A 10058-nucleotide genomic window follows, 5' to 3' on the forward strand; every position below is an offset into this window, starting at 1 on the left:
ACGAAAGCTCTTCACTGAAGTAGGAAAAATGAGGAGTCGCCACTTTAATTTTGAGGGAAATTAAAGAAAATCATTTATGAAAATAAATTTAAATGAAACCACTTCAAAAACAAAGATTCTAGGTTCAGGGTCCATATACGGGCGAGGAAGGTGTTAAGCACCCCACCTCGTCCCTTAAATGAGGGTAAACAAATTTAATTTTATGCTCTTTCATGAATTAAAAAGGTAATTAGGGAATTGGGATAATAATGATGTTAATCCTTTCTGCAAAATAAAGGAATGCTTGATATTTCACTCATTTTGGGTTGCCCAGGAACACAAGTTCGTGAGATGGCCCTTTGGTGAGTAAGTGTTTGAGTGAATTTATCTTGTGTGTTATGGTCATGTCATTTAGTTTGAATTTTGTTAAGAGAGCTCGGGCAGGGAATTTCTCCCAATCTCTAAATATATTTATTAAGGGTTGGGGGATTTTGGATAAGAACTCTCCTCCGATCTCCCTGTTTTAATTTAAGCGAGAATCAGGTAAGAACTCTCCCTCGATCTCTTTTGGTTTAAAATTTGGCGAAGGATCTCGGATAAGAACTCTCCTCCGATCTCCGCATTTTATTTGAATGAGGATCGGGTAAGAGCTCTCCCCCGACCTCTTAAAGTTTTCGGTTTAAGATCTTAAAGAGGGATCTCGGATAAGAACTCTCCTCCGATCTCCACATATTTAATAAAGTTTTTGGTTGAGAATCGGATAAGAACTCTCCTCCAATCTCTTTAAGTATGTAATTTAGAGTATAGCGTGAGGAATCTTAGATAAGAACTCTCCTCTGATCTCCATATATTTATTAAAATTTTGGTTGAGAATCGGATAAGAACTCTCCTCCGATCTCTTTAAGTATGTAATTTAGATTTTTAATGAAGGAGCTCAGATAAGAACTCTCCTCCGATCTCCTATGTTTTTGTTTGAATGAGGATCGGGTAAGAACTCTCCCCCGACCTCTTAAAATATTTATTACGATCGTATATCGCAAGAACCTTAGATTAAGGGTTCTGGCGCCTGAAGACGCCAGGAACCCGAGTGAGGCTTCTCTTAACCCATTGGTGCCTTATAACTAGGGAGGGGATACCTGACTGAGTTTTTGCCGATCTCCTTTGCGATCACTTTACCAGTACTCTTTGGTAGGCAATGTCCGATCTCTTTCGTTTACTAGTCTGGGATCTGATCTTATCTCGATCCCCACTATACCAGGTTATCTCTTGAACTCGTTTAGCAGTTCGACTTGATAACTTTTCCTCCGCTTAATTATCCAAACTTTTATTATTTTTATTTGTTTCAAGAAACTCTCGGGTTAAGATATAGCTGCCAACATTTCATTAAACTACCTACACGTTACCCGTGACCTAGAAAACCTATATTTGAAGGTAATAAAGGCTAAGAACAAACAAATAACATGAAATGATGAATAAAAGATAAACTCAAGAGAATAACTATCTACATGGGGCTCTTTAGCATAACATGAACTTGGTAAAAATTACGAGCATGAAAACAAAGAAAATAAAAAGCGAGCACTTGATAAAGTAATGGTCTAGACACTTACCTGTGGGGGATTGTGTCTATTGAACTAACTGTGGAGCCACAAATATTGTAGAGCTTCCAGCTAATAGTCTGGGGACTAATGCCTGCTTTGAAATAACGAATACCAAGTTAGAATGCAGTTGAGCCGAAGTGACAGTAACCGGGTTGGAATGAGATTAAGCTTGGAAAATAAAAGGTTGATATTAAGATGATGAAGATGAAATTGGAACTGAGAGATGGTATCGCAGAGTAGTGAACAAACTGAAAATGAAGAGTTTCAGCGTTCAACACTCCTTCAATGGAGATACTTTAGAAAACTGGTTTCTGAAGTTTCTCTATTTTTGAAAGCTTAAAATAGCAAAGTAGCAAGACTGAATCAAGTTTCAGAGCCTTTCCACTATAATCACCACCTTTTTTTCTGTCCTCTCTACAGTATTGCATGCAGGTATTTATAGGGAATGGGTGCTCCTAATGAAGGGTCAGGATCTCCCTTAAGGGAGATGGAAGGTTTGGATTTTAAAGAAGATGATCTGATGCCTGAGAATTGAAGGGAATCAAAATGGATGGCTAAGATCCCATTCAGAATATTTTGTCCTTTCTCTTTTCCAATTCAACGGCTTAAGATCTTCTTGTCAAGGCAGATCCGAAGGCCGGGAATAAAAGGCACTGGTCCTATCATCTTCTTTTTTATCCAAGGGCTCCGAGTTTGTCCTTACAAGTAAGATCAACGGTGGAGATTGAGATGTATAGAATTGCCATGACATGTCCTGGTGCCTGTCAGCAATGTGGGCGATTCTGCAAATGAGGCATGCGGTGAAGATTTGATCTCGCCAGTAATGCCTTAACTACCTCAGCTCTGATTATGACGACAGTTATTGGAAGTCTTTTGTCCTCTTTTCCGATCTCTATTCCTTATGCTCTCTCAGTTATGACTCTTTTCCGATCTCTCTCACATCAGGTCCCTCATCACTTCCTGATGAAATTTGGTTCTCAATGGTCCTCTCAATGATGTAATCCGATCTCTTGGGATTGCCCAAATGATGAAATCTGGCCTTGTGAAAATGAAGTTAAATTTCCGATCTCTGATGCGCCTACCTGATATGGTTTCTAACTAAATCATTTTTAGTCGATATGTGACTCTAAACATTTGCCCGAACCCGATGACCCTAGCTAACCGATCTCATCTTATTTGATTTATGGTGTTTTTGGAACCTTCCCGCGACGTGTCAGTAAAATGGGCGGATTTCGCTAACCGATGTATTGCTTGGGGCACTGTTAGCATTGAATGCTCAAACGGGTATAAATAGGAGGAGGATTTCTCATTTGCTCCCCTATGTCATTTTCAGCTTTCTGCTTACAACTTCGACCTTCTCTCATTTCTTCAAGTCTTTCCGACACCAATCACACTCCGGTAAGGACTTTAATCCCTCTCTTAGTTAATTTCTTTTGTTTTTGTTTGAAAATAAGCGGCGCCGAAGGTCAAAGAGCGGCGAGCCCCCCTTCCGTCCATATCTCATGGACGCCGGACGAAGTTGAGGTGGCCAGACCAAGTGGCCAACCCGAGCCTCCTACAACTTCGGCTTTAGCTCACAGTCGAGCAGCTCAGTCAAGAGAAAATCTACCCGTGGACGAATTGCCGTCGATCCTTAAGGAAACCGATCTGCAAACCATTAGTCAAGAGTACAACCTTCGAACTGATTCGTACGAGCTCATCAGATGCCATGGTGATCTTCAAGCCGATCATTTCTTCAACGAAAATGATACGATTATGGTGTAAGAAGAGCATTTAAAAGCCGGGCTACAGTTTCCCCTTGATGACTTTTTCAAGGATGTTCTGAAGTTTCATCACATAAGTATAGCCCAAGTGCATCCGAACTCGTGGCGGATCCTGGTGGCTTTCAGAGGCTTGTGCCGGGCTAAGAAGCTCGATCCTACAGCGAAGGTGTTTGCCGAGCTGCATAGGCTTACTCGTCGAAAGGACGATGAGTACCGATTCTTTCAAGCGAAACCACACTGTGGGCTCTTTACCGATCTCCCCTCCTCACTGAAGAATTGGAAAAATCATTTCTTCATGTTGAGGAGCAAGATTCCGAATGGCTTTGAGGGGATCCCACGGAGTTGGCAATACCTGGTTGCTCCAACCCCGAAGAAGATCGCCCTGAGTAAGGACAAGGGTGCCATGGTAATGGAGCTAAAGGATCAGGCGGCCACTCAGAAGTTCTCCTGCTTAGAGGCAGTGATGGTCGAACTGCACCATTGGGTGATGCGGCTGGTTACTGGCGAAGAATACGACCTTCAGCTCTCTGACCTCGGCCCCGGTACTTTCTATATCTCTGATCTCTGGGCCTTAGCGAACTCACTGACTTTCCTTTGTGCAGGTATGGCGGGCAGCGAGGCTTCCAAAGAGAGCCGAAAGCATAAGAGGGAGGTCTCTAGGAAAGTGTGGGAAATAAAGCACGCCGAGGCCTCACAGACGCCAAGGCATGATTCAGGAGAGGTGCCGGGAGGCTTGTCCCGACCCTCGGGACAGTCGGTCCCTGAAATAGAAATAGCTCAGTCTCCTCCTCAACAAGAAGAGCCACTGCCTCCACCTGCTCCTTCGAGTGGGGAAGGTGGTCCTTCCCAACCCACTGTGAGGACCTTGTCTCATGGTACCCAGGTCCTCATTCATACTTTGGAGAAGAATCACTCTGTTCGGGAGAACCCAGGTTTGGCTAAGGTTCTGGGAGCTTCCATCTGCCTCCAGGAGGATCGACATACGCTGACCCCAGGCAGCATCGATGATCTCCTAGCCTAGACGATGAGCTTGAGCGTGGAGAGCTTGGTAAATCAACATATAATCAGGGAAAAGGCTCATCTTCTGAGGCAGGAGATCCTAAAAGCGGTCTAGGATGCAGCTTTTGCCCGAGCTCAACTTTCATCCGCCCAGGACTATATAGCTGAAATCGAGGGTCGAATGAAATCCTATGAGGATAAATTGGCTGAGCAGGCTCATGAACTCGAAGAAGCTTGGGCGCTCCGAACTGCTGACGTCACTCACCTCACTGAAGAACTTAGAGTGAAATAAGAAGAGGCAGTGATGAGGGAGGCCGGTGTTTACGTGAACGCCCACAGCGACCTTTTGGCCGAGCTTAGGAGGCATTATCCTGAGGAGGACTTCTCCTGGATGGTGGACCTGGCTCCTCGGGAAGAAGAGGAGAGCGAGGAGGAAACTGAGAGAGAGCGAGAGAATGAACCAAATGTATCGAGAGATCAGGCTGGGGGAGATCCTCTAGCCGAATGACTTGTAAACGCTTATTTTTGGAATGAAATGAAGTCTTTTGTTCAATTTCTTGTTGAGATCGAAAAATGTCCAAATTGTATGAGTACTTAATTATTTTGAAAGCACTGGACGGTAAACTTAAAAGTAATCATTAACTCAAGTATAAGAGGTTGGAAAAACATTTTTACATGAGATCGGTCTAAGCCGAAACCAAACACCGAGCAAAACTTTAGATCATTAAAATTAGAAACTTGATTTAACTTTTTAAGCTCGGAAACACCATTAAGTCGGAATGCAACCTTAACTTTATTAAATGATTTTCCATAATATTTATAATGGAGAGATCGGAAATAAGACCGGATGACACGGAGACCTAATGTTGGTTTGATTTCCTTTGACGAGAGATCGGAAATGTGATTGAATGGTGTGGGGGACTGGGTGTTAGTTTGATTCCCTTTATGGAGATTTGATATTGGTTTGAGAGATCGAAAATGAGATTGGATGGCGCGGGAGACCCACCATCGATTTGAGCCCCTCTTATAAGAGATCGAAAAATAATCAATTAAGCGCGGGATCGGTTTGTTTCATGATTGAGCAATCGTTGTGTTCGGAAGAGTCATGTGACAAAAGACATCGACTAAGAGTCAACCTTAAAGTCCCTTGACTTTGGTGATCGGCCAAAATATAGTGTCGACAGCTGCCCCTCTTTAAATAATTTCTATGGGAGGGAATGAAGTTTCCCGCATAGGAATTGTGTAAAGATCTAGACCCATATTTTGGGCGATCGGGATTAAGAAGCTGGAAATCAAAAATCAACTTGGATCAAAGAAACAGAGGTTGATGGTGTGAACATTTAAATACAAGAATTTAAAATCAACTTAAATCAAGGAACTAGAGGTTGATGACCAGAAATTTAAAATGCGAAAATTAAAATCAACTTAGATCAAGGAACCAGAGGTTAATGGTGTGAAAATTTAAAATCAACTTAGATCGAGGAAACGGAGGTTAACGACAGGAAATTAAAATACTAGAAATTAAAATCAACTTGGATCAAGGAACCAGAGGTTGATGGTGTGAAGATTTAAATACAAGAATTTAAAATCAACTTAGATCAAGGAACCAGAGGTTGATAACAGGAAATTTAAAATGCGAAAATTAAAATCAACTTAGATCAAGGAACCAGAGGTTGATAACAGGAAATTTAAAATGCGAAAATTAAAATCAACTTAGATGAAGGAATCAGAGGTTGATGACAGGAAATTTAAATGCGAAAAATTAAAATCAACTTGAATCAAGGAACCAGAGGTTGATAACAGGGAATTTAAAATGCGAAAAATTAAAATCAACTTGGATCAAGGAACCAGAGGTTGATAACAGGGAATTTAAAATGCGAAAATTAAAATCAACTTAGATCAAGGAACCAGAGGTTGATGATAGAAAATTTAAATGCGAAAAATTAAAATCAACTTGGATCAAGGAACCAGAGGTTGATAACAGGAAATTTAAAATGCGAAAATTAAAATCAACTTGGATCGACGAACCAGAGGTTGATGATAGGAAATTTAAATGCTAGAAATTAAAATCAACTTGGATCGAGGAACCAGAGGTTGATAACAGGAAATTTAAAATGTGAAAATTAAAATCAACTTGGATCAAGGAACCAGAGGTTGGTAACAGGAAATTTAAAATGCGAAAATTAAAATCAACTTAGATCGAGGAACCAGAGGTTGATAACAGGAAATTTAAGATGCGAAAATTAAAATCAACTTAAATCGAGGAACCAGAGGTTGATGACAGGAAATTTAAAATGCAAAAATTAAAATCAACTTAGATCAAGGAACTAGAGGTTGATAACAGGAAATTTAAATGCTAGAAAATTAAAATCAACTTACAAAGCAAGCCTAAACTGACACAAGAAGTTCTTCCGTGACGGAGTGTACTTAACAGGATCCCGAAGATAAATGATTAATGGAGGATGAGTTTCAAGATTCTAACCCATAACCTTCCCTTTTTACTCACTTCTCAGTAAGCCCTTTTCTGTTCACGACTTGCTTATTTTGCGAAAAGTGCCCTTGCGGGTTTTCACTTTCCCCTCTGCCCATCTAACTAGAAGCGCCCTTCTGGGTTTTCACCCCTAGTCCCCCTTTTTTTTTTTTTGAGTATTTCCTGCAAATCTCATAGCAAAGTACATGAGGTTATCAATATCCAAATCCCAATCTTATGACAAAATATTTTAACAAATTAATAGCACATAAAATAAAGATGGAGAAGAGAAATAACGTCAGAATGTGGGTATATATAGGATAGATGAATCTGAATGTAGGTATACAAAAATAAATTGAAGTGTAAATATGCAAAGAAGAATGATTTTATTATTGGCTTGAAAGAAAAATATACAGTTGCAAAGAGAAAGGGTACAAGAATAGATCTTACAAATTCCTTTTAGCTAACTTTGAAGTCCTTTAACTGCTAATACTTCAAGTACTCTGTTGACGAACATTTGTGCCATGGTGGGTTACTTCATTTTCTTGGTCCCGTATTCCCTTCCTTATTTCTCCATTTTCTGATTCTAAGGGCGCCGTTTCGGGTTTTCATCCCTAGATTTTTTTTTGTTTTTTTTTTGGCTCGCTCTTTCAGGGTGCCTCTTCGGATTTTCACCCTTCACTCATTTTACAGAAAGCACCCTTTCGGGTTTTTGCCTTCTCTTGCACATTTTGCTAGGACCGCCCTTTCGGGTTTTCACCCCAACCCCCCCCCCCTCCCCCTTTTTTTTAAGGCATAATATCTTTTGACGGTGTCAGCATTTACGGGTCTTGGAAATTCTTCGCCATCCATATGGGTTAATATCAGGGCCCCGCCAGAAAATGCCTTTTTAACCATGTAGGGTCCCTCATAAGTTGGTGACCATTTACCCCAGGCATCATTTTGATTCAGAAGCACCTTTTTCAGGACCAGATCCCCTGGTTGAAATTCGCGTGGGCGAACACCTTTGTTAAATGCCCTGACCATTCTTTTCTGGTATAACTGCCATGACACGCCGCTGCTAGCCTTTTCTCGTCTAGCAAATTCAATTGGTCCAACCTCGACTAGATCCATTCCGACTCATCAATTCCTGATTCTTTCAGAATTCTTAGGGAAGGAATTTCTACTTCAATAGGCAAAATAGCTTCCATCCCGTAAAGCAATGAGTATGGAGTTGCCCCAGTTGACGTTCTTACAGAGGTCCGGTATGCATGAAGAGCGTAGGGAAGCATATCATGCCAATCTCTATAGGTGACTGTCATTTTCCGGATGATTCTCTTCAGATTTTTGTTTGCGGCTTCCACCGCTCCATTCATCTGGGGATAGTATGGTGAAGAATTAAGATGTCGGATCTTATATTGGTCACATAAACTCTGGACTTTCAGACCATTCAAATTCTTGGCATTATCAGTGACGATCTCACTGGGGAGGCCGTGTCGGCAGATGATATTATTTGGGAGGAATTTGAGAAATGTGTTCTGCGTGATATGAACATATGATGTCGCTTCGACCCATTTGGAAAAATAGTCAATAGCTACTAAAATGAACCTATGCCCATTGGATGCATTGGGATTAATGGGACGAATTACATCGATGCCCCACATTGCAAAGGGCCAAGGGGAGACGAGGTTGAACAGTTGATGAGGCAGGACATTTATTGGATCTGCATAGATTTGACATTTATGACACTTCCGAAAGTACTTGATGCAATCCTTCTCCATAGTAGTCCAGAAGTATCCCCGTCTCAAGATTTGCTTAGCCATTATATGTCCATTAGCATGGGTTGCACAATTCCCCTCATGAGTCTCGAAAAGGATCTTCCTTGCTTCTTTTGCATTTACGCATCTCAACAATTCACCGTTAGAGCTCCTTTTGTATAGAACTTCACCACTGGGGAAGTATCCCAAAGCTAATCTTCTGATCAATCTCCTTTCATTTCTGTTTGCCCTGGGAGGGTATTCTCTGGTCTTGATGTAGACCTGGATGTCATGATACCATGGTTTACCATCTATTTCTTCCTCAATCATGAAGCAGTACGCCGGCTCACTCCTCGCCTTGATTTGTAATACTTGGGTCGTCTGCCCCTCCTCTATTTGAGCCATGACAGCCAGAGTGGCTAAGGCATTCACGAATTGATTCTTGTCTCGGCTGAGGTGAGTGAAAGAAATTTCTTCAATAAGTACTTTTGATATGGAATTAACTTCAAGTCCTTGGTTTGCCATTCTCCCTTGACTTGATAAATGATCAAGGCCGAATCACCATACGCCTCTAACTTCCTGATTTTCATTTTGATGGCAGCCTGTAAACCCATCACACAGGCTTCGTATTCTGCCACATTGTTGGTGCAGTCGAATCTTAACTTGATGGAGATAGGGAAGTGCCTTCCGTCAGGGGATACCAACACAGCTCCAATTCCATTACCCGTCAAATTGACAGCCCCGTCAAAATACATTTCCCATACATCATCCGGTTCTTTTTCCTGGCCGTCGACTTCATTAACATGCTCATCAGGGAATTCAAAATCTAGAGCTTCATAATCTTGGATAGGGTTTTCTGCTAGGAGATCCGCAATTACGCTACCCTTTACTGCTTTTCGGGTCATATAAACAATGTCATATTAAGAGAGTATGACTTGCCATTTCGCTATCCTCCCTGGCACAAAAGGGGTTTCAAATACATACTTGACGAGATCCATCCAGGAGATGAGCCATGTCTTATGATTCAACATGTAATGTTTGAGTCGATTCGCCGTCCAGGACAACTCGCACCAAGTTTTTTTTAGGGAAGAGTACCTAGTCTCGCAGTCATTGAATTTCTTGCTCAGGTAGTAAATGGCCCTCTCTTTTCGGCCTGTGTCATTATGCTGCTCTAAAACACATCCCATTGAATTTTGTTGGACTGCCATGTATAGGATCAGCGGCCTCCCTGCCACTGGAGAAACCAATATTGGCGGGTTTGACAGGTACTGCTTAATTTTCTCGAAAGCCTCTTAACAAACTGAATCCCATTGAGAGGTGTTGTTCTTTCTGAGTAGCCTAAAGATGGGCTCAGCTTTAGCAGTGAGGTTGGAGATAAATCTCAAAATGTAGTTCAGCTTCCCCAGGAAACTGTGCACCTCCCTTTCTGTTTTTGGGGATGGCATTTCTTGAATGGCTCGAACTTTGTCTGGATCTACTTCTATTCCCTTCTCACTCACTATGAATCCCAACA

This window comes from Hevea brasiliensis, chromosome 14 (genome assembly GCF_030052815.1).
Source record: "Hevea brasiliensis isolate MT/VB/25A 57/8 chromosome 14, ASM3005281v1, whole genome shotgun sequence".
Taxonomy (NCBI): domain Eukaryota; kingdom Viridiplantae; phylum Streptophyta; class Magnoliopsida; order Malpighiales; family Euphorbiaceae; genus Hevea; species Hevea brasiliensis.